At 40.4% G+C, this 23853-nt stretch overlaps 1 long non-coding RNA gene across 2 annotated transcripts; it reads left to right on the forward strand.

Annotated features, from left to right (window-relative positions):
* The first annotated feature begins 4985 nt into the window (after positions 1–4985).
* LOC133618954 (uncharacterized) lies at positions 4986–21372 on the forward strand. Of its 2 annotated transcripts, none has more exons than XR_009817371.2 (3): positions 4986–7437; positions 14608–14668; positions 14744–21372. It is a non-coding gene; the product is annotated as an uncharacterized lncRNA (long non-coding RNA). The 2 variants fall into 2 exon arrangements; XR_009817370.2 differs by having other exon boundaries at positions 4986–5629.
* The last annotated feature ends 2481 nt before the right edge of the window (positions 21373–23853 follow it).

The following is a 23853-nucleotide window of genomic DNA, read 5'->3' on the forward strand; positions in this document are numbered from 1 at the left end:
CACTGCTGGCTGCGACATGGGATTTGACCTGAATAAAATTCAGTTGGACTTGGGCGTAAAACATGAATACAAACTACATATACTACTGATGAAGACAAAGGCGGCAACAAAAGGAAAAGACTGCAGGGTCGCTAAGAGACAAGAGGTTAAACTGTTGACATACTTTTCATAGAGCTGTTGACCTTTCATATATAGCCACTAGAGGACAGTATTGCCTTGAAGACAAATGTCATGACAGGCAATGGACACAACAAGCAAAATCAATCTTAAAAAGATTACAGCAGTTAACTTTCCTATCCTTTGAAAAATTCTTAAAGATGTAATTATAGTCATATAAAAAAATAACATGGTGTAGTATTTACTTCTCTTTGACACTGATTAAATAAATGGTATTCTCCCTATAATTTCTCCACATTATTTAGAGGGGATGGGAAGTTGTTTTTTTTACATCTCCATTTCATCTATTGGTGTTGGGAAATGCTCTGGTTACAATTAGTTGCAGTTTTAATAATGAATACATTCATCTATTTAAAAAAATATTTAAATTTGTTTTTATAACGAAAACATACAGCACGTGGTGAGATTTGTTGGTACCTGGGTGCCAAAGAAGTAAAAACCCGCAAGAACCACTGAAATGCAGTAATTGGAAAATGAAAAAAAATGCTAATACTGAAAAATGCACAAAACAAATAAAAATCAGACATTGCTATTAATTTATGGTTCAAGAAAAATAAAAAATAAAAAACAAACAATTACTGGAATCAAGCGCTTCTTGTAACTCTCAGCTAGACTCCTGGACCTTTTTAACTGCTCCAGCTCTCTCAGCTCTGATGGGTGCCTTCTCCAGAGTGCATGTTTCAGCTCTTTGCGCAGATGTTCAATTGGATATAAATCAGTCCAATGTTTCACCCCTAGCCATTCTTGAGTGTTTTTGGCTGTATCACTGTGTGCATTTTCGGTCAATGTTGTTGTTGGAGGATCCATGAACTGCGATTGAGAACAAGCTTTCTGACACACTGATATTTCATTGTACCCTGCAAAGATTATAGACAACTTTTATCGAATGCAGAAAAGCAGCCTTGGAACGTCTCCTCCATGTTTCACAGAAGGTATGGTGGGGTATTTTTCTGCATGCATGATTTCTGCATCTGCTTACCAAGCAGTAATTTTCAAAATTAAGCACATGTCATGTGCAGTGTTTCACAATATGAAGTGTTCTATTTTGTTTTGTGAGCACAATAATGAGTCAGTCATTAGGAGTTAAATCCCTCCTATAATAGAGTTGGATAAGGACATAACTGTTAGGCACCTCCACCTTAGTTCAGCAAACTTGCTTTGATAGTTGGAAGACTACCATTGCTTGGGATTGTGTTTACATGTGCCAACTGAATATGCCAAGTCTGGCTGGCGTTAGAAAATGCACTAAGAAGGTAATGTTTCATCATGAAAAAACTTTGCAAAGAAAAGAGCTATTACATCTTGAACTAATTACACATTTTGTTCATGCAAATGTAGCATTGGCCTCTGCCACTAACTTGTCTCAGCAATGTATTTCTTCAAACAAGTGAGCAGCATGTATTATTAGGTCCATCAGTGCTAAATATTATAAACGTATCACTTTCCTCTGGCACTGTTCCCCTAGCATTCAAGAAAGCGGTTATTCATCCTCTGCTCAAAAGACCTAACCTCGATCCTGACCTCATGGTAAACTACCGACCAGTGTCCTTCCTTCCGTTTATTTCGAAAATCCTTGAAAAAATTGTTGTCGCACAGCAGCTAAATGAACACTTAGTGTCTAACAATTTCTGTGAACCTTTTCAATCCGGTTTCAGGGCAAATCACTCTATGGAGACAGCTCTTGCAAAAATGACTAATGATCTATTGCTAACGATGGATTCTGATGCGTCATCTATGTTGCTGCTTCTTGATCTTAGCGCTGCTTTCGATACCGTCGATCTTAATATTTTATTAGAGCGTATCAAAACACATATTGGAATGTCAGACTTAGCCTTGTCGTGGTTTAACTCTTATCTTACTGACAGGATGCAGTGCGTCTCCAATAACAATGTGACCTCAGACTATGTTAAGGTAACGTGTGGAGTTCCTCAGGGTTCGGTTCTTGGCCCTGCACTCTTTAGTATTTACATGCTGCCGTTAGGCGACATCATACGCAAATACGGTGTTAGCTTTCACTGTTATGCTGATGACACCCAACTCTACATGCCCCTAAAGCTGACCAACACGCCGGATTGTAGTCAGCTGGAGGCGTGTCTGAATGAAATTAAACAATGGATGTCCGCTAACTTCTTGCAACTCAATGCCAAGAAAACGGGAATGCTGATTATCGGTCCTGCTAGACACCGACATTTATTTAATAATACCACCTTAACATTTGACAACCAAACAATTACACAAGGCGACTCAGTAAAGAATCTGGGTATTATCTTCGACCCAACTCTCTCGTTTGAGTCACACATTAAGAGTGTTACTAAAACAGCCTTCTTTCATCTCTGTAATATCTCTAAAATTCGTCCCATTTTATCCACTAGCGACACTGAGATCATTATTCATGCGTTCGTTACATCTCGTCTCGATTACTGGAACGTATTATTTTCGGGTCTCCCTATGTCTAGCATCAAAAGATTACAGTTGGTACAAAATGCAGCTGCTAGACTTTTGACAAGAACAAGAACGTTTGATCATATTACGCCTATACTGGCTCACCTGCACTGGCTTCCTGTGCACTTAAGATGTGACTTTAAGCTTTTACTACTTACGTATAAAATACTACACGGTCTAGCTCCAGCCTATCTTGCCGATTGTATTGTACCATATGTCCCGGCAAGAAATCTGCGTTCAAAGAACTCCGGCTTATTAGTGATTCCTAGAGCCCAAAAAAAGTCTGCGGGCTATAGAGCGTTTTCTATTCGGGCTCCAGTACTATGGAATGCCCTCCTGGTAACAGTTAGAGATGCTACCTCAGTAGAAGCATTTAAGTCCCATCTTAAAACTCATTTGTATACTCTAGCCTTTAAATAGCCCCCCTTTTTTTTAGACCAGTTGATCTGCCGTTTCTTTTCTTTTCTCCTCTGCTCCCCTCTCCCTTGTGGAGGGGGAGACACACAGGTCCGGGGGCCATGGATGAAGTGCTGGCTGTCCAGAGTCGGGACCCGGGGTGGACCGCTCGCCTGTGCATCGGTTGGGAACATCTCTGCGCTGCTGACCCGTCTCCGCTCGGGATGGTTTCTTGCTGGCCCCACTATGGACTGGACTCTTACTATTATGTTGGATCCACTATGGACTAGACTCTCACAATATTATGTAAGCCCCACTCGACATCCATTGCATTCGGTCTCCCCTAGAGGGGCGGGGTTACTCACTTATGCGGTCCTCTCCAAGGTTTCTCATAGTCATTCACATCGACGTCCCACTGGGGTGAGTTTTTCCTTGCCCTTATGTGGGCTCTGTACCGAGGATGTCGTTGTGGCTTGTGCAGCCCTTTGAGACACTTGTGATTTAGGGCTATATAAATGAACATTGATTGATTGATTGATTGATGTGGAATTTCCTTGAGAAATAAAGCAAACGTGTCCCTATGTGAACTGGTTATGAACTGCAAAAGCCTCTGCTATTAGACACAGCTGTCACAGACCTTAAATGCCAAAGGATAGGAGTCTGCATGATTGTTGTCTTTTACATTAAACCCAACACACCATTGTTAATTGTTGTGCCAAATACATGAAAAATCTTTATTATTTAGGATGTGGGTGAGATAATAGTAATTTGATAGTTTGTGTAGCTACTTTATCAATACCAGTCCAGCTGTCACTATCATTGTCCTTCCCCTTTTTCTCTCTCTTGCAGAGAGACAGAAGAGTCAGGAGTTGGACAAGTGCCAAAAGAGGCCGTCTCGCCATGCAGTTGAAACTTTTACAGAGCAAGCCGGAAGAGAAGAAAAAGAGCACAAGAAAAAAGTCACATGTGAGCTCCTTTCTTTCCTCCCCCCTGCCTGAGTCCGTCTGCCTCTGCACTTCTTCCTCGTTATAGCCATACTGTATGTGCCCGCCTTCTTTGGCAGGGGGTATTTGTAGGACTGGCGGATAGGAGGGGAGGGGAGAAGCTGGGTGGGTACTTTGGGTTCAGAGAGTTCAGCTAAAGAGAGAAATAAATTCATAAACAACAAAGGAGACGTGACGTCAGGTTTGAGGGGCTGTCCGAGCTGTTGGCTGAATGTGAGCATGGTAGAACCGGATTGTTAGTTCCACATGTTTGTGTGTGTTTAAAGTACAGTACAGCAGTGTGTGTGTCCTGTCTCTGAGAAACGACTCAGACGGAGTTTAAGCAGAGAATATGGACCCGTGTTTTCTATGTTATCTTCCGGGTGAGTGATTCAAGGAATGGGAGATCTCTCAGAAAAAAAATGTGCATGCATTTTACAGTACAGTGTTTCAAGTGAATATGTTGTTAAAAGTACTAAAAAAAAACAATGCTTTCCCATTTTAGGCATTTTTTAAAAGAGGTCAGCTCTGCTGTGAGCTCAGATTGGTTGGCCCATCTTAACAACATACGCTTCACGGTTTGTGATTGGTCCACAGACAGGCACAAAGAAGGTGGATTTATGTTTCCACTAATGATTGAGTTCATTCAGAAGCAACGATTACTCGCTGCATTTGTGTTTAACTCTTTCGTTGGTCACAATTTGGAATTTCTTTCCATAACTCATTTGACTCCTTTGACTGAATACCCAATAAAACTCCTCCCATTCCGTGCGAGTGAATGGATGTTGAAGTTCACTTTGGGCCAGGAGTCTTGACCACAAATGTCAATCTGTTTGCTTGAGACAAAAGACAGCGTGGGCATCGCTACCATGTTGGTCACAGAGAATATGTCGAGGGTGAACAATGTGGCGCGAGCTGGTCTCTTTCGCCATCTGTCTGTAGCTGCAGCGTAGTGTACGCACAGAACAAGGCGAGGTGTGTCTCGGATGATTAACTCGCAAGTGTTACCAGCTGCTGTCCCGCTGTTCTGTGTCACCGTATCTGCTCTCAAAAATTTATGTGACAATTCTTTTAACTTTTTCCCCTCTCCGACTCCTTCTCTTTCTGTTAACCCTCTCTCACAACAGCATGTCCCTCCCTTCCTCTTTCTGTGTCTCTTAGCACGCCCTCCCTTCGCTCTCCTTCCCTCTTGGCAGCAGTGCCAAAGTGGGCAGGCAGACGGAGGCAAACACAGCACAGGCCAGAGCAAAGGGCGATTCAAAGGCTGGCAAATTGATAAATGTAGACGTTTTCAACTGTATAGTGTCTGTCATTTTGTTGTTCTTGTTCCTTTTTTTTTTGCGATTGCCGCGTTGTTTGTCTCGGTGCCCTCTTCTGTTCCTTGCCCACACTGAGCCTGTTTTACTGGTTCACGTTTCGGATGTGTTTGTAGAGCTATGCGAGAGCAGACGTCCTTCTGTCACCCTGTGCTTAAGCAGACGCACTCATGCCAGGAGGAGGGGATTGTGGGAAAAAGGGGTGTCACTCTCAGAGGGTGTGCTCTACTCCTCTCTTTTCCCTTCTTCCCGCCATCACGGCCCTCTTCTACTCCAGTCCTCCGGCCCAGGCCGCCGCTCAGATACAGACTCCAGGTATTTTCCCTTTTTATCCCGAAACACCTCTTGCTGTCTCTTTCACTGCCATGTACTGTTGCTCACCTATTTCCTCTGTCCTTTATCCCGATCATTGTCCCGTAAACACGTCTGTCGTCGTCAGCTGCCACGCCGCACACCGCCATTTTGACTCGATGGCCATAACAGGAGAAACTTTTCTCGCCCTCAGAGGGACTCTTTGACTCCCTGCTAGTCATCTTCGGTCTCGAGCTTCTTTTTAAACTCTCCAGGCTCTCTTTTTTCGTGTTCCCTTTCCTCTCCCTCTCTGCTCTGAAACAACTGGGCACTTGCCAAGTGGTGATCAATATTTCTGTGTGTTTTTTTCGTAATGAACAGGTTTCACTTTGGAGTAAATACAGGTCCTGCTGATTAATTTTCAAAGACATTGCCAAAGAATGGCAGCGCCCGTTGTTTTCAGGTCGGTCCGAATTGGTGTGTGGCGAAGGTCGTAAGGCCACTGAGGCACTTGCTGGGTCTCTTATCACCTTGGGCAGCTGCTATAAGTAACACAATGTTTCTCATTACCCTCACAAACTGTTTGCACTTTCAATATTGCCTTTGTTTAAAATGCACGTGCGTTTGTGCTTTGTACAAGCGAGAGGAACGAAAGGTGTAATGTTTGTCTCAAACCCATGCACTTGACTCGGTAGACATGAAGACTGAGTCACGTTGATAAGTCCAGTTTCATGAGCAAAAATTGCAATAATTGTTCAAGACAAAACGTGACCATTGAGATACTATTTTATTCCAGCACTATTTTGCCTCAGTAGCATTTGGTGCTAAAATGGCGCCGTGAAGCCACGTGTTTCACAAACAGCAAAAAAAGGGCAGACGCCATGCCTCTCGGTTCAGTTTGCGGGTCTATTTTTCTGGATTGCGTCACATCCGTCTTCGTCAATTGCTCAATTTTGGCACCCACATCAAATTTTTTTTGATGAGAACGCAGTAATAAGGCATCATTTTATCGACATCATCATTTAAGGAAAATACTCAGTAAGAAGCTGACGCTGAAGAGACAACATGGTGCAAGCGATAGGAAGAGAGATGGGAGTGGCAGAGCGCCCTCCCCGCCCCCTCGCGTATCCTCAGATGAACTTAGTGTGTTTCCTCATTATGTTCCTCCTTCAGGCAGCTAACTTCCTGCTTAAAGCTGATTGGTTGATATTTTGTCTGGCCTGTCACTGTATGCAGCAAGGCAACAGGAAGTTTTTGTTTCCACACAGGAAGCTGCAGCTTTGTCATCCTATTCATGCCATACCTCTGTGTAAATACTGTATTTGCGCGTGTGTGCGCGGCCTACATCAGTGCAAAAACATGTGGGCGTGTAGCAACATGCCATCAGGCCAGGAATCCGTGCCATCAGAAAGACTGAAACCATGGCAACAGCACACAATGTCAGAAAATGGATATATAGGCTGAACAGACGAGATCAATTATATTAAATAATTTAAAAAATGTTTACAAAAATCATTCATTGCAAATTAACCTGTCAATTTGAGTGCAAGGTGTTTGCTCTGCAAGCTTTTAAATACACATATTTACGAAGCAAGTACTACTGTATATCTATGCCTGGAAGAAAGTAATGTCTTAGTGAATACAATAGAGCCTTTACTCCAACATTATCTGAGTCACTCTATCTTTTCCATCAAATGTCTTGACAGATATGTTTGCCCAGTGTTTGGATCCACCAGTCTCACATCAGCGTGTGAAGCCTTCTGTCTAGCAAGAGTCATTTGCACAGCATTGGAATTGTTTTCATCAGTGACGTGCGGTGAGGTTCATGACTGGTGAGGCACTGACATCATCACAGTCAGATTTACAAACATATGAACCCTAAAGAGTATCTTATTCACCATTTGATTGGCAGCAGTTAACAGGTTATGTTTAAAAGCTCATACCAGCATTCTTCCCTGCTTGAAACTCAGCATCAAGGGTTGGAATTGGGGGTTAAATCACCAACAATTATTCCCGGGCGCGGCGCCGCTGCTGCCCACTGCTCCCCTCACATCCCAGGGGGTGAGCAAGGGGATGGGTCAAATGCAGAGGACAAATTTCACCACACCTAGTGTGTGTGTGACAATCAGTGGTACTTTAACTTAACTTTAACTTTACACATACAAACTGTAGCACACAAAAAAGCATATTTAATAAAAAAAACGTTATTATGGTCTTACCTTTACTTATAAGTGCGGGAACAGTGGTGTTCGTGTTGGAGAAGTTGTGAATGAATGAAATATGATATCCGTGCTTTAGTCTGCAGGTGTACCTAATGTTGTGTCCCTGCAGTCGTTCACAGTTCCTCCGGCGCGAGCAATGTTGTTTTTGCACTTTTTGGCTTCTTGTTAAGTGACTTTTTTTGGGTGGATTCGGTCTTGCACGTGGAGGGTTTGGGTGTGGGCTTTGGTTGGTGTGGCGCTCCCGTCAGGGGGTGCAGACTGCGGCGGAGGTGCAATAACCGGCACCAGGAGGCGGGATTACGCGAGCCTCACACAGTGCGTCTTCGCAGCAGTTTTATGATTGCTCAGCACAAGAAATACGTTACACACATACCGTTGTTGACAATATACACTGTACATTATATACCTCAGCTAACTAAACTATGGAAATGTATAACATAATTCATATAGCAATACGGTCTCACTGCACAGCAGGCCAGCAGTTAGCCGAGTCCGCAATCCATGGTGAGGCACAATTGAGTGACGTGCCTCAACTGGCTGCTGATCACCGCACCGTCTCTTCTCAGTATTTGAACGGCAAATGTGAAAATTCAGCGATTTTGAATAAAAATAATCTAAAACTGGTGAAGTTAAATGGAAAATAACTTTATAGTATAATCACTGGATACATATAACAATTTAATTTTTTTTTTTCTTTTTACTTTTTTTTTTCTTTCCATGATGGCAGGTGAGGCGCCGCCTCATCTGCCTCTAGTGACCGCACGTCACTGGTTTTCATGTAATTCACATGTAAAAGCATGATGTGCTGAACTGACTGTTCGGGTCCAACAACTGTGTCATTGTAGTTGAGAAAATGTTTGCATGTGTGTTCATGATTTCGTGTGAGCACAAGTGTGTTTTGGACTATTTAATAAGGATATAAAGAACATTAGGCACCATGCCAAGTGGGCATGGATTAAGCTCAGCACTTCCTTTCCTTAAATGTTTTAAACTAAGTATTCCATAGTGAATGGAACAGATGGAGACAATATAAGGTCAGTATGGAATATCTGGACTATGCACTGTGACAAGCAGACAGACACTTCCGATTTGATCATCTTAACTGTGGGAATTCTTCATTCATACAAATATGTGGCATACTTCCTCTTCAAACTCTAATTCCCCCGCCACCTCCTTCCTCCCGCCGTCACTGTTATTCTGCCTGGCACACAGACACTGCCCATTCTTGGAACAAAGCTTGGAGAGAAACACTAAGACTAAAAAAGTAACAGAAACTCACTTGAGAAGCTTAAGCAGTCGTCTGGTGCAGTGACATGCAGTCACTGGAGGCAGGTGAGGAAGTCCTCACCTGTCATCATGAAAATAAAAAGCTAACAATGGAAACAAACTAAAAAGCACTCGGAGAGCACAGGGTACACCAGGCCCTACCTCCCAATTGTTATGAACCTTTAAAAAAATCCCTAATCCAGACTGTGATGTGGAAAATCTCCAAAAATTAATAATTTGTTCCTTATCCCATTTCTGATATTTCCTAAAAGTTCAAACAAAATCCGCCCATAACTTTTTGAGCTATGTTGTAAAGCAAACAGACAAATCCCAGTGAAAACAACCTCCTGACTGAGGTAATTAATCCATAACTATAAATGAAATTGCCATGGTTGTGCATGTTTGTTGAGTTTGTCTGTTGCTTCCAAACAGGCTGCAAGGGGGTTCAATCTTTGCATCTATTTGTATCTGTGGGTAGATGCCGTGGCAGTGGCAAGCTGAGCCTCACCTCTGAAAGTGCAATCAGTTACAAACTGGGTTGCATGGCACCTGCCAGTTTCTGTTTTCCAGCATGTCACCACAGAACCATTTATTATACACTATGGCGTTGTATGTGTAATTCTAAGTGTATTACATCATTATTGTTGCTTATTGGACAATAAACTGCTGATAAAAGTAATCAGGTAAGGCAGACAGTACTCTCGACATTAGAGCCTCGTGGTCCCCTTGTTGCATTTGAGCCAATAATTTGACTTGACCACTGACTGAAATCGAAGTCTAAAAGGTACAGATTGACATTTATGTATTGTTTTTGCAAATTAGCCCCCATGCTAATTTTAGCAGTCCTTTGTATGAAACTTAAGAGTGATTTGCAGAGTTTAAAAAATGGATATTGGTCATCACAAAGGAAATTACATGCAAAACACAGTAAAGCAGGAAAATTGCCATCAGATGACCAAAATATTGTGTTTGGTAACAGCAAAGGGTAATTATTGAGAAGTAACTAAGAACCAAGCACCAGATTATGGGTTTCTTGGCTTTATATAACTTACCCACAATAAAGTCATCATTTCGAACAATTTCAAAGACTTGCAGGTGGATTAGATTAATTCAACAGACCACATGTCTTACTTTTTTGTTCATCAAGAATTATAAAGGTTCCCTTATGGCTTGAAACACATTCACTGTGTAGCTGCTGACATACAAAACTACTTGAATGTCACGGTGGTGCCAGACACGCCAGGTGGTTTTCCTCACAAAATAAATTGTTTCAAAAATCCATCTGGGAAAGAGCTGATAGAAATTGTTGAGAAAAGGTCAGGCACATGGAGAATGATAGGGTGATTCTTTACGGGTCATGACAGTCTTAGGGGAAAAGTATTGAAATACCTAAAAGAAGTAAGAATAGAAGACAATTTGTAGTAGGCCCCTTCTTTACAGCTTAAAATTTTCTAGAAAGACTTTCAAAAAGAACATTTGGGAGGTCAAAAGTTCATTAATGTTGGACTAGAGGACCTGGCTCACTTGTGTTCATGTATTTAATCATGCACAAGCTATCAACATTGCAATCATTGCCAATGAGCATATCAGTTTCAATGACTGAGTCAAAACAGTCTTGAATTGTTTTTATGGACTGTGATTTAAACAGTTGCAATTAACACAGAAGAGGGGTTTTACCCACTTGGTCATCGTTCATCCATTTTATAGCGGCTTTTGAATGTTTTGACTATGATTGCAAATGGAACTAATGACTATTTTGATAGTCGACTAGTCATTGACTGTGTTAACGATTAGTCTACCGATTGGATTATGAAGTGTACACTAATTCAGCGGTTCTTTTTTAACCATCGTCGCCTTAATTCAGCTCAGATATTTTTAGGCATGTGCTGACTTACAATAAAGATCAATACTTCGTTAAAAAATATTTATTCGGTCATCATGGCGTCAGAGTAATTTGCAATGATGATGTGCTTTTCTTTAAAAAGGCTAAAACATGCATGTATAAATTTAAAACAAGTCTGTTATTGATTAGCATTAACATATTTATTTTATTGATTTGCCATATATTTAATTGTAGCTGCTTTTTGTACAGTGTACTTTGATGAGACTAGCAACAAATCTAGCGTCTTCTTCTGGTGTTGTTATAAAATGTACTCATGTTTAGGGACTCTTAACTTTTGTCCCTCTATGTTCTTGACGAGCTGCAGCGAGCATGACGTCACACTTACTTGGCGCTGTTGCTCAAGTTTCTCTTTCTCATCTTAAAAGCCGCCGCTGTCCTCTTAATATTTGCACATTTTGTAGATGGCTGTCCACGGGTATGTCTGCGATATATTAAAATTACGTCCACATCGCAGACATGCTGACAACGCTCCAGACAATGACTAGCGTTTTGTTTACATCCGATTTCGGGAGCGCGGTTTTCGATGATCAAAGTCTTTTTTCGGTGGTCAACTTTTCCGTACATAACTTTTCAATAGGGCTCAAATAATAGGCTGTGCGGTCGGTAATGAATTTGCCATGGCAGCGCGCCACATTCAATTACATTAAGGGGAAACCCTGGTAACTGTGCTGCTAATGGTGGTTACTACAAAAATAACAATAACAATTAAACTTTTCCAAATTAAAAGCAGTTACAAGCAAAGTGCGAACAAAAAACGGTCAGATTTCTATGAAAACAACGGACAGTCAAAATAGCAGCAATACAAGCAAACGACAAAACGCTAAAACTGTGTAACTTCCTCCAAAAAAAAAAGAGAATGTCATGATGATGATGATGTGTTTAAAAAGCTGCACACAGGAATAGCAGGGAGAGTTTGGCTAAAATGATAGTTTTAGATTTTTTTTTCACACAACTTTTTCTCTATCGTTAGCTTGCTAGATCAAGCTAACAAGCCAACAAGAGTCGCAAATCGCATCGTCCAACAAGCCTCCGCTTTAAATGTTCCCGCATCACACATGTACTGCCATGAAAAGCAAGGTCCATCCATCCATCCATTTTCTACCGCTTATTCCCTTTGGGGTGGCGGGGGGCGCTGGAGCCTATCTCAGCTACAATCGAGCGGAAGGCGGGGTACACCCTGGACAAGTCGCCACCTCATCGCAGGGCCAACACAGATAGACAGACAACATTCACACTCACATTCGCACACTAGGGCCAATTTAGTGTTGCCAATCAACCTATCCCCAGGTGCATGTCTTTGGAGGTGGGAGGAAGCCGGAGTACCGGAGTGAACCCACGCAGTCACGGGGAGAACATGCAAACTCCACACAGAAAGATCCCGAGCCCGGGATTGAACCCAAGACTACTCAGTACCTCAGATTGTGAGGCAGATGCACTAACCCAGGGGTCGGCAACCCAAAATGTTGAAAGAGCCATATTGGACCAAAAATACAAAAACAAATCTGTCTTGAGCCGCAAAAAATTAAAAGCCATATTACATAAAGATAGTGTGTCATGAGATATACATTGAATTAAGATGACTTAAAGGAAACTAAATGACCTCAAATATACCTACAAGTGAGGCATAATGATGCAATATGTACATATAGCTAGCCTAAATAGCATGTTAGCATCGATTAGCTTGCAGTCATGCAGTGACCAAATATGTCTGATTAGCACTCCAACAAGTCAATAACATCAACAAAACTCACCTTTGTGCATTCATGCACAACGTTAAAAGTTTGGTGGACAAAATGAGACAGAAAAAGAGGTGGCATAAAACACGTCCTAGAAAGTCGGAGAAAGTTATACATGTAAACAAACTACGGTGAGTTCAAGGACCGCCAAAATTAGTAGGACAAAACGGCGCTCGCCAAATACTCGAATCAGTGAGGCATGTTTAATATAAACAGTATGCTTTATAACAATTAGGGAGGTTTGCGTCATGTTTGTCTTTCTACGGAAACCATATTAAAACAATTTTTCATACATTTTTGAAAAAGCTCCAGAGAGCCACTAGGGCGGCGCTAAAGAGCCGCATGCGGCTCTAGAGCCGCGGGTTGCCGACCTCTGCACTAACCCCACCGTGCTACCCAAAAGCAAGGTCTGCTTTGCAAATTAAGAAACATATTCCTGCCTCTAACTTGTTTAGGGTGATCGCATACGTTCAATGTTTTCACCTGCGGTGTTGTTGTCAGTGTCCACAGCCAATTTTATTCTTCCTGTCCCTGGCTGTCACAGATCACACTGTATAGCGCATACTCATTTCCGTTCGGATTCAAAACACGAGGGATGACGTCACCGACTTCTCAACACATTGTTGATGAATCGTTGCACCCCTAGTTTTGAGACATTCTGTTCAATCTTCTAACCCCTAGTACACTGTACATATAAATATTAGACTGTTTATCTTTTGCAGACCACAGTTAGGGGAGATTTGTTCCTGGCCAAACATAGCTTGGCATGGTTGCAGGGATGGGCATGATGCCAGTGTGCCCCCCTGCTTGTCTGGTCTTTAAATCAGCCTGAAAGAGTCTATGCATGTTAATGATGGGCTCGTCTGGACCAAGTCTCTGGAGTCAGGCTGTATGCTAATTTATGTGTGTCATGTAGCTCTCAGATGTTTCTGACTACGTGTGCCCAGGTTGTACACTCATTAACCCTTCGGTTTGCCCCATGTTGGCCGACCGACCTACAGTATATCCGCAGGATTATTAAGGTTGCAGGACCACAGAGAAGGGGATATGCTGTTTGCAGCTTTTTGTTCTTGTGGCTGTGACCGTGTCACCTGAACGAATTGGCTTTGTCTCTCCGTTTGGCACAAGATCGAGTCTTCATTACTCAAGACAGAACAGCAGCTCTTTCTTTATCGAGAGACACCAGTGCGGAGCAAATACCTAACAACGTTTTAATGTGGACCTAAGATGGCCGGTGCACAAGTCGCCATTTTATGTTTCCTTGTTTTGTTTTGGGGGGCGGAATCCCAGCCTTGTATTCGATCTGAGGCAGCTGGCGGCAGCCATGTCTGCAGGCGTGTGTGTGTACCTTCATCTAAGCAGCGGCAGCAGCAGCCTGCCTACACAGGGATAGCCTGCTGGAATGAGCTCAGTTTTTTGGCAAAAACGGAATTAACTTCCTGGCACAGAGATGAACCGTTTTTTTCTTTTCTTTCTCTTTCGGTCCATGCCACAGACTCTCAGGAAGCCAGCGCGTGTGTAGCTTGTTTGGCTTTCACACATTTCTGCCTTAGATTTTTGTGTGGTCATGCTTTTGATATCTTTGCATATCTTAAAGTTGATGAGATCCGCAGAGAAAACGCTCGACTAAATGCAGAGAAGGAGCCAAAATCTCTGAAGAAGTGATAAACACGTCACAAGTTCTTAGCAATGATGAATCATGATTTTTGAAACATTATAGGGTGTAACCTAAGCAACACACTTTTATCTAGTAGTGTTATTAGTGATAATAACAGCAGTTATAAATATTATTTTAGATGGAATGTATGATTGAGCTGACCTGAATGTATATTGGACACTAACCCCTCTATTGCGTGTTTCTCTGTATTGTTGCAGGAGTGTGACCTTGACGGCTGCACTATGATGAGGCAACATGAATGCTGTCCTTGGGCCTGAGGTAGTAGATTGAATAGTTGTGGAGGTAGTGTAGCCTCTTTTTGAGATAACTATACAATCTACTGTCTTTCCCAAGGAGACAGCTTGGTCGTCGCCCAGGTGACAATATGGAAGTGTTCAAGCAACACAGCAACTCACATAACACATATTGTTGTGACAATTACTGCGCTGTATAGAATATGGTACCTGACCGGTGAATATGTTTGACCTGGGCTTTGTCAGGGTGAGGTAGTAGGTTGTATAGTTTGGTGGGTGGGTCTGCACCCTACTCAGGTGATAACTATACAGTCTATTGCCTTCCCTGAGCGGCTCACGCACGGACAGCTAAAGATTATTGAGCAAAACTAGTGCGCATTTATTTTGTATTTGTATTTGTGTATGTTTATTTGAAGGACAATGTCCAGTTACATTAAGAAGATGGCTGCACCAGATTTAGCACCATGCTAATTTCCATCTGTAGTCCTTTTATGGTGCATCTAACATCCACAATAAAATTGCACATGTTTGAAAATACACAACGATATTAAAATTACATGATGATAAACAATTTAAAAATACAAGTACAATACATAGAGGGTATGTGAGTTACAAATCAGTGGGTGGTCAAGTTACAGTATTTTAGCAGCTTCATTTAAAGTGCAGAAGTATATAAAGTGCAGCAGTTGTTATCAAAGTCCACATACAGTGCAGTAGCCATCAGATGATCAATCAACCCCATTGATAATGCATATATAAAACAGTTTGCAATGTTACAAGATTGGAATTGTACTCTGGTGGCCATCAGACTGCTCCTGCCAGGGTATCATTTGATTTGTATACGTCACTCAATTATAAGTGTGAACAACGAACTGTTTAAGTAAAAAATGTCAACAAATTCAGACTTTACAAATGCTTGGCTTTACCATTGTAGTCTTGAGCGCCCTCCAGTGAATACAACGGAATACTGCAAACCCAGTTCACCACCCTTGAATGTCCTCGTCCACCAGTGAAATGTAAAGGATCATTTTAAAGTTTGTATTGTTTTACAGTTTTATACAACATATCAGACTAGAAAATGTGTGTATAACACGTGAAATAAAAACTGAACATATTTCCATCAGACGTTGAAGACAGTTTGAAGGACACGCCAAATAACTAAGAACACAGCAGTGGTGCTGATTTGAGTTAAAATGTAGTTCCGGGTAATAGTCTTTTACATTATCCTCCTTCAAAACCGCACTAAAAGAACACCTCCAGGCAACTTCAACCCTAAACTAACACCCTCTTTTCCACATCCTACCTCTTCGGATTGTAAATAATCAAATGTAGACACTTTTTCTTATACTTTCTGATGTCTCTCTCTGTGTCCACTACTTGCTGTACATATCCTACCAAGTCAGCCCTACACTGTTCCAATGTCAATTTCTCTAATGATGCAATTGTTGATGACTGAAGTGTTGATACCAAGCAAACCTAACCCACCCCTCCACATCCCACACCCCGGATTGTAAATAATTCAATGTATATACTCTGATGATTATCTTGTGTGATGACTGTATATATATGATAGTATATATCTGTATCATGAATCCATTTAAGTGGACCCCGACTTAAACAAGTTGAAAAACTTATTCGGGTGTTACCATTTAGTGGTCAATTGTACGGAATATGTACTTCACTGTGCAATCTACTAATAAAAGTTTCAATCAATCAATCCATCAATCGATAGAAACTACAAAGAGTAGAAGGTTTTATTTTTATTTTTTTATATATTTTTTTATTGAACAACAAACATACATTTATAATTAACTCAATAGTTAAGGCACTTTCAACAGCAAGGAAAGAAAACAAAAGCAAGTACAGATAGAGTATTAAATATTAATAAATTATAATAATAACAAATATATTTAAAAAAAAAAAAAAGACAAAAAGGTCTACCTAAATCACTTTAAATGCTTTTAACAAAGATATCAATTAAATGGCTTTTGTACTCTTAATCATTCTCCAAGATTTGATTGATAATTGTAAACCATTAAGCCAATTAGAAAATGTAGGCCTTGCTTTCATAAATCGACATTTACCGTATTTTCCGGAGTATAAGTCGCACCTGCCGAAAATGCATAATAAAGAAGGAAAAAAACATATATAAGTCGCACTGGAGTATCCATCCATCCATCCATTTTCTACCGCTTATTCCCTTCGGGAATATATCTCAGTATAAGTCGCATTTTTTGGGGAAATTTATTTCATAAAATTCAACACCAAGAATAGACATTTGAAAGGCAATTTACAATAAATATAGAATAGTGAACAACAGGCTGAATAAGTGTACGTTATATGAGGCATAAATAACCAACTGAGAACGTGCCTGGTATGTTAACGTAACATATTATGGTAAGAGTCATTCAAATAACTATAACATATAGAACATGCTATACGTTTACCAAACAATCTGTCACTCCTAATCGCTAAATCCCATGAAATCTTATACGTCTAGTCTCTTACGTGAATGAGCTACATATTATTATTTGATATTTTACGGTAATGTGTAAATAATTTCACACATAAGTCGCTCCTGAGTATAAGTCGCACCCCCGGCCAAACTATGAAAAAGACTGCGACTTATAGTCCGAAAAATACGGTATGTAGAAATTGTTTTGCCTGGTGCATAATAATGTTGACAAACATTTCTATGTTACAGTCGTTTATAAAAATACCAAATCTGATCTCTTCTATAGTGAATGGGGAGATCTCCACGCCCTTGTCTCTCAGCCAATCTCTGATCTCCTCCCAAAACACATGTGCACTCTCACATTCCACAAACAGATGATTGGCATCCTTTACAGCTCCACATATATAACAGCCATCAACCTCTATGTTAAATTTAAGTTTCAAAAAAATCCTTTGAAGGGTATATTCCATTAATAATTTTAAATCGTATTTCTTTAATTTTGGGAAGAATTGGAATATATCTTGTCCTCATGTTCCTTAGCTCAGCTTTTGTAAACTCCTTCAGGATATATTGTCTATGAACTGTGGCCGGAAAATATAATTTCACTAAAACTGCCTACTTATATATTTGATGGAACATTTTTCATCACAGAAATTAAACAACTAGTAGAAGTGCCTGTTTCCACCTTTCATTCGGCAATTAGCAGACAATTGTGCGCACTATTGCCTCCTTTAGGACAGGCGTGGAATAGCAGGCACGTGACAGCTTTGCAAGGCGTACAGTCATTATTGTATTTGTACAATTATTTCACCCTACGTACGATCAATAATTATGAACATGTCATAATTTTCGATGATCTCACCGAGTCAAAACATGACTATTAGCTTACTTAAACAGGCATAATATATACAGCAATGTGCACTCTGCGTCTCCGCCTGTTGCAGGCTGCCTCACGTGTCTCTTTATAGCCAATCAACACACAGTAACACGAATGCCGTAACCGGTAGACGCATAGACATCTTATAAGTAGACGCAGCATTGAGCGCTACTGCCTACCGGCGCTGACGAGACGCGGGGCCGCCATCTTGGAGTGGTGATCGGCTCCACTCAGTGCAATTCATTTGGCAGGAGCAATGAACTGTCAGCGCATTTAATTCATCTTTCTCACTGAATACCACTGATTTTCACGCGGTTTTTGTCATACGTGTACCTATGATAAAGGACACATGTTTTGGCGTGTTTTATTATTCATAGTTTGCGTAACAGTCATATAATATTCTTATATGCTATAAATGACAGATGTCCGAGATCAAAAACTGAGAATATAATCCCAGAGAAGGGGAAAAACGGTCAGCTATTTTTAAGTTGAAGAAACAATATGATTAGGTTATATATACATGCGTATATCCTACATAAACAATGTATGAATACATTAGATATCTATATATCTTAGAGACATATAGACTGTATCTCTGTTGCTGCAGCAGCAGAGTTTATTCTGTCTTGACACTTTGTATTGATATTTTGTATTACATTCTTCCCTTAAATGATAATGTTTACAGTGATTGTTTCATATGTAATTTTTATGTATGTCGCTTTGGATAAAGGCGTCTGCCAAATACTTAAACATAAACATATATAAACACCTGAAAGTCTTTATATCAGCTAAAACCACCAATCTGTTTCACTGGATTCTGAATAAAATCAAATTCTGTCTTACCCAACAATGTTATTGTTACTTGAAGACTTATTCCTGGTTACAATTATACTGTTAAGAAAGTATTGTCTTATACTTTGCCTAAAATGAGAATGCATCATAATCAGTGGCGGCTGGTGAATTTTGTTTTAGGTGGGGCTGAAAGTTTGTAAACCAAACCCCTGTAGGGGGGTCATCCTCCCCCAGAAGATTTCTTTGTGATTTGCACATACAAATGAAGCATTCTGGTGCATTCTGACAAAATAACGAAGACAAAATAGAACATTTCATAGGTTTGCAGAGAACTATATACAATATGCACACTGAAGGCATGATGACACAAAAAAGAAAAATGACATATTTCACGAAGGTGGGCTACACAAAATTGGGTTGGAAAGCTAGACTAAATTTAGACTTGTATACAGTAATACTGTATAGCCACTGTCCATCTGATTGTCTAGTTAGCTAACATATATTACCCCCCCTACACAATCTGAACTGTGGTCCTAACTTTTACCCCTGTTGGCTTTTACAATCTTTATCTTCATCATTTATTTCAACTTTATGTTATTCAAGTATGACATTTTTAAATGTAATTAATTTCATTGACAAGCAATTATATTATGGTCATGCTCTTGTTTGCTAGCGGCTACGATTTCGGTACTATTGAAGATCTTTGCTCCTTCTCAACTCTGTGGTAATATTATTTTCATAAAATACAACCAATATTACGTTAATGTTAAAATCTTACTTGTGAAAAGTAATCCCCCGATTCCTATTTTCAACAGTCCGCTCATTTGAGCAGGAAAACACTGAACACCAGCCCGGCATCTTTGTTTTCTACCTGTCAACTGTCAGTTTAGCATCTTTGTTTTCTACCTGTCTGCTAACACAGACCCGCAGACGTGAGCACATCACCCCTATTTTAGCGTCCCTTCACTGGCTCCCTGTGCGTTACCGAATACATTTTAAACTCCTTTTATTTGTTTTTAAATGTCTAAACAACCTCGCGCCAACCTATCTCTCCGACCTCCTTCAGCCTTACTGCCCCACCCGATCCTTAAGATCAGCCGATCAGCTGCTGTTGACGGTCCCTGACACAAGGCTGAAGCTTAGAGGTGACAGAGCTTTCGCCGTTGCTGCTCCCAAGCTCTGGAACGACCTACCCCTGAGTGTTAGACAAGCCTCCTCTCTTCCTGTTTTTAAATCTCTCTTAAAAACATACTTTTATTCCATGGCTTTTAACACTGAGTGATATCCATCCTGCAATGGCGCCCCATAATACACCTGCTGTGATCCTGTTTTTATGTTTTTATGTTTTTATTAATTCTATTTTAATTATTTTTTTTTTTTATCGTGTTCTGTTTGTGTTGTGTTGTGTTTGCTCGGTACTCGTTTTATCTTTTAACCTGCTCATTGTACAGCACTTTGGCTACCCCTGTGGTAAATTTTAAATGTGCTTTATAAATAAAGTTGATTTGATTTGATTTGATTTGTCAACTGTCAGTTTCGGTTGCTCGCTGGCTCCTCATCACCACTTCAAGATGGCGGCCGAATTTCTCGCGTCACAGCAGCCAATGCTGCGTCTACTTAAAAGATGTCTATGGGTAGACGCACATAACACGGAAGTACGCAACGTAAACAAAGGTGGACTATTGACGTGTACAAAGAGAGTGTCCGAGAGATTACATAAAAAGAAGATGCAGGGAGAGGTGGGGACGAAGGGGTAGGTATGACAGTATCGCCAGCAGACTGAAACGAATGAGGGGAAACTACACTTTTAATTGATGGCTCTATCGGCAACGTTTTTTGTTGTGGCTACATGCAAACGTGGCATAGATCATCGTTCTAAAAAAAATCACACCAAGTCAAAAAAAAAAAGAACAAAAAAATGCCACAGAAATGTCAAATTTAAATGTGAAAACTGAATTAAATGAAATGTAAAAGCAATTAAATAAAAAAAAAGAAAAGAAACTGGTCCCTGCACAGAAGTCAATAACAGACAGGATGTAGAAAAAGGCCTAACTGGAAACATCTACAGAAGCGGTAGAGCTCAAAAGATTGCAATGATCATTTTGATTATTGAGGGTAACTTTTTTATTCAGCTAAAGTGAACGATTATTTAAAGGGACCCATGGTTGTGATTTGTTTATCCTGTAAGTTGAAGGTGTCAATTCCTGTTTATCTTAAAATAAAAAATACATTCTAAAACTCTTTGTTGGGCTGCCTGTTGAAGACTTCTCATTCAGACACTGTTTTAAACACAATAAAACTCTTAACTAATCGTCGGAAGCTTTTTTTTCATGCTTTTTCGAGCATCAAATTGTATTATTTATGTATTTCCATTCATCCATCCATTTTCTTACCGTTTGTCCCTTTCGAGGTCGCGGGGGGTGCTGGAGCCTATCTCAGCTGCTTTCGGGCGGAAGGCGGTGTACACCCTGGACAAGTCGCCTGCTCATCGCAGGGCCAACACAGATAGACAGACAACATTCACACTCACGTTCACATTTATTTAGGAAAAAAATACTCTTCAGCTACACAAATCAAAGAAAAAAAAAATGCATCTCACATATTATCATTTGTTAAAAAAAAAGAATATTAAGATAAAATAAAAATAAAAATCACGTGTGTCTGAAAAGAAGCAGGAAGAAGCAAAGCTTATGTCCTGCCTCATCACTCAGATACAATTATATGATTTTTGATCTACAATACATTACAACAATCAGTATGTCTTTGTGAAGAAACATCCATTCATCCATCCATCCATTTTCTACCGCTTATTCCCTTTTGGGGTCGCGGGGGGTGCTGGAGCCTATCTCAGCTACAATCGGGCGGAAGGCGGGGTACACCCTGGACAAGTCGCCACCTCATCGCAGGGCCAACACAGATAGACAGACAACATTCACACTCACATTCACACACTAGGGCCAATTTAGTGTTGCCAATCAACCTATCCCCAGGTGCATGTCTTTGGAGGTGGGAGGAAGCCGGAGTACCCAGAGGGAACCCACGCAGTCACAGGGAGAACATGCAAACTCCACACAGAAAGAAAGCCCGGGATTGAACCCAAGACTACTCAGGACCTTCGTATTGTGAGGCAGATGCACTAACCCCTCCTCCACCGTGCCGCCCGTGAAGAAACATATACTATATAATTTCATCCACATATAGGCCTACTCAAAACAATAAACCCAGACATCTTTTTATCAAATTTAGTTTGATACAATATACCTTTAAGATATTTGATGTTTCCTCCACCTTGTTGTACAACTTGTACCTATCAAAAATATATATTTATTTTTTAAATTTTATTATGTTATTAATTTCCTCATTTAAATGATTCTATTGAGTCATTCTCTAAACTGATTTGCACATCATTTTAAGAGCGGCTTTGAATTCACGGTGGCACAGGGGTTAGTGCATGTGCCTCACAATACGAAGGTCCCGAGTAGTCCTGAGTTCAATCCCGGGCTCGGGATCTTTCTGTGTGGAGTTTGCATGTTCTCCCCGTGACTGCGTGGGTTCTCTTCGGGTACTCCGGCTTCCTCCCACCTCCAAAGACATGCACCTGGGGATACGTTGATTGGCAACACTAAATTGGCCCTAGTGTGTGAATGTGAGTGAATGTTGTCTGTCTATCTGTGTTGGCCCTGCGATGAGGTGGCGACTTGTCCAGGGTGTACCCCGCCTTCCACCCGAATGCAGCTGAGATAGGCTCCAGGACCCCCCTCAGCCCCAAAAGGGACAAGCGGTAGAAAATGGATGGATGGATGGATGGCTTTGAATTCAATGTACCCCTCAAATTATATTTTCCATCTCTATCTCTGAACATTATTTTGATTTTTGGTTGTAGTAAATTATTTCTAGCTATGAATGTTATTTGTACAATTCCCAATTTCACCAGATCCATGGATGTTGTTTTTGTGATATACCAACATTACATGTGTTCCTGATAGCTAACATTGCTTATTATTCACAGTGGTCTCAGATTAGATTGAGCGACATTTATTCCTTTCCAGATTAAGTCTCTAAATATCTATGATACATGACCTTGACATATGATGATTAAAAAGATGGTTGTTGTGGTATTATAACTGATTAGTGCAATGCTCATCCTGCACAGGTGGGGGTGCTGCGCTGCCATTTGCAGTGTACAGAGTACAGCAGGGGTCACCAACCTTTTTGAAACCAAGAGCTACTTCTTGGGTACTGATTAATGCGAAGGGCTACCAGTTTCCATCCATCCATTTTCTACCGCTTATTCCCTTTGGAGTCGCGGGGAGCGCTGGAGCCTATCTCAGCTACAATTAGGCGGAAGGCGGGGTATACCCTGGACAAGTCGCCACTTCATCGCAGGGGCTACCAGTTTGATACACACTTAAATAAATTGTCAGAAATAGCCAATTTGCTCAATTTACCTTTAACTCTATGTTATTATTAATAATTAATGATATTTGTCTTTGTGGAAACACTGATCATCTTAATGATTTCTCACAATAAATATATATAAAAACAGATAAATATCAATATGCAACACTTTATTTTTATATTTTCTCTAAGTGCACATTTTTCAAATTGAACATTTTCAAATGATCACTTCTCAGAATCAGAATCAGAATCAGCTTTATTGTCATTACGCAAGGTAACGAGATTGAGGCCATTCCATACAGTGCGATGTGTGCATGCTAGAAAAACAATGTGCAAATATATAAAAATATAAAAAATGTAGAAGTGCAATGAATATGGTGTGAAATGAATATATACATGAAAAAAACAAAAACAAAAACAGGGTCCTAAGACAGTCTTGTGAAATCACAATATCCCATTTTAACTAGCTAGACACTAAAATTTTTTAACAAATCATGAATTACTTTGCACCATATTTGTACAAATAATAACTCATGTAAAATACAAAAGTCAACTCTCAAATTTTTAAATAGATCATGTCACACTTTGAACTGGACACCAAATCTGTTATCTGTTTCTTTGTCAGTTAGCGAAGACCAAGTCTTTAAAATATTTTCTTGGATTTTCAAATTCTATTTGAGTTTTGTCT

Source organism: Nerophis lumbriciformis, linkage group LG01, assembly GCF_033978685.3.
Source record: "Nerophis lumbriciformis linkage group LG01, RoL_Nlum_v2.1, whole genome shotgun sequence".
Lineage (NCBI taxonomy): Eukaryota > Metazoa > Chordata > Actinopteri > Syngnathiformes > Syngnathidae > Nerophis > Nerophis lumbriciformis.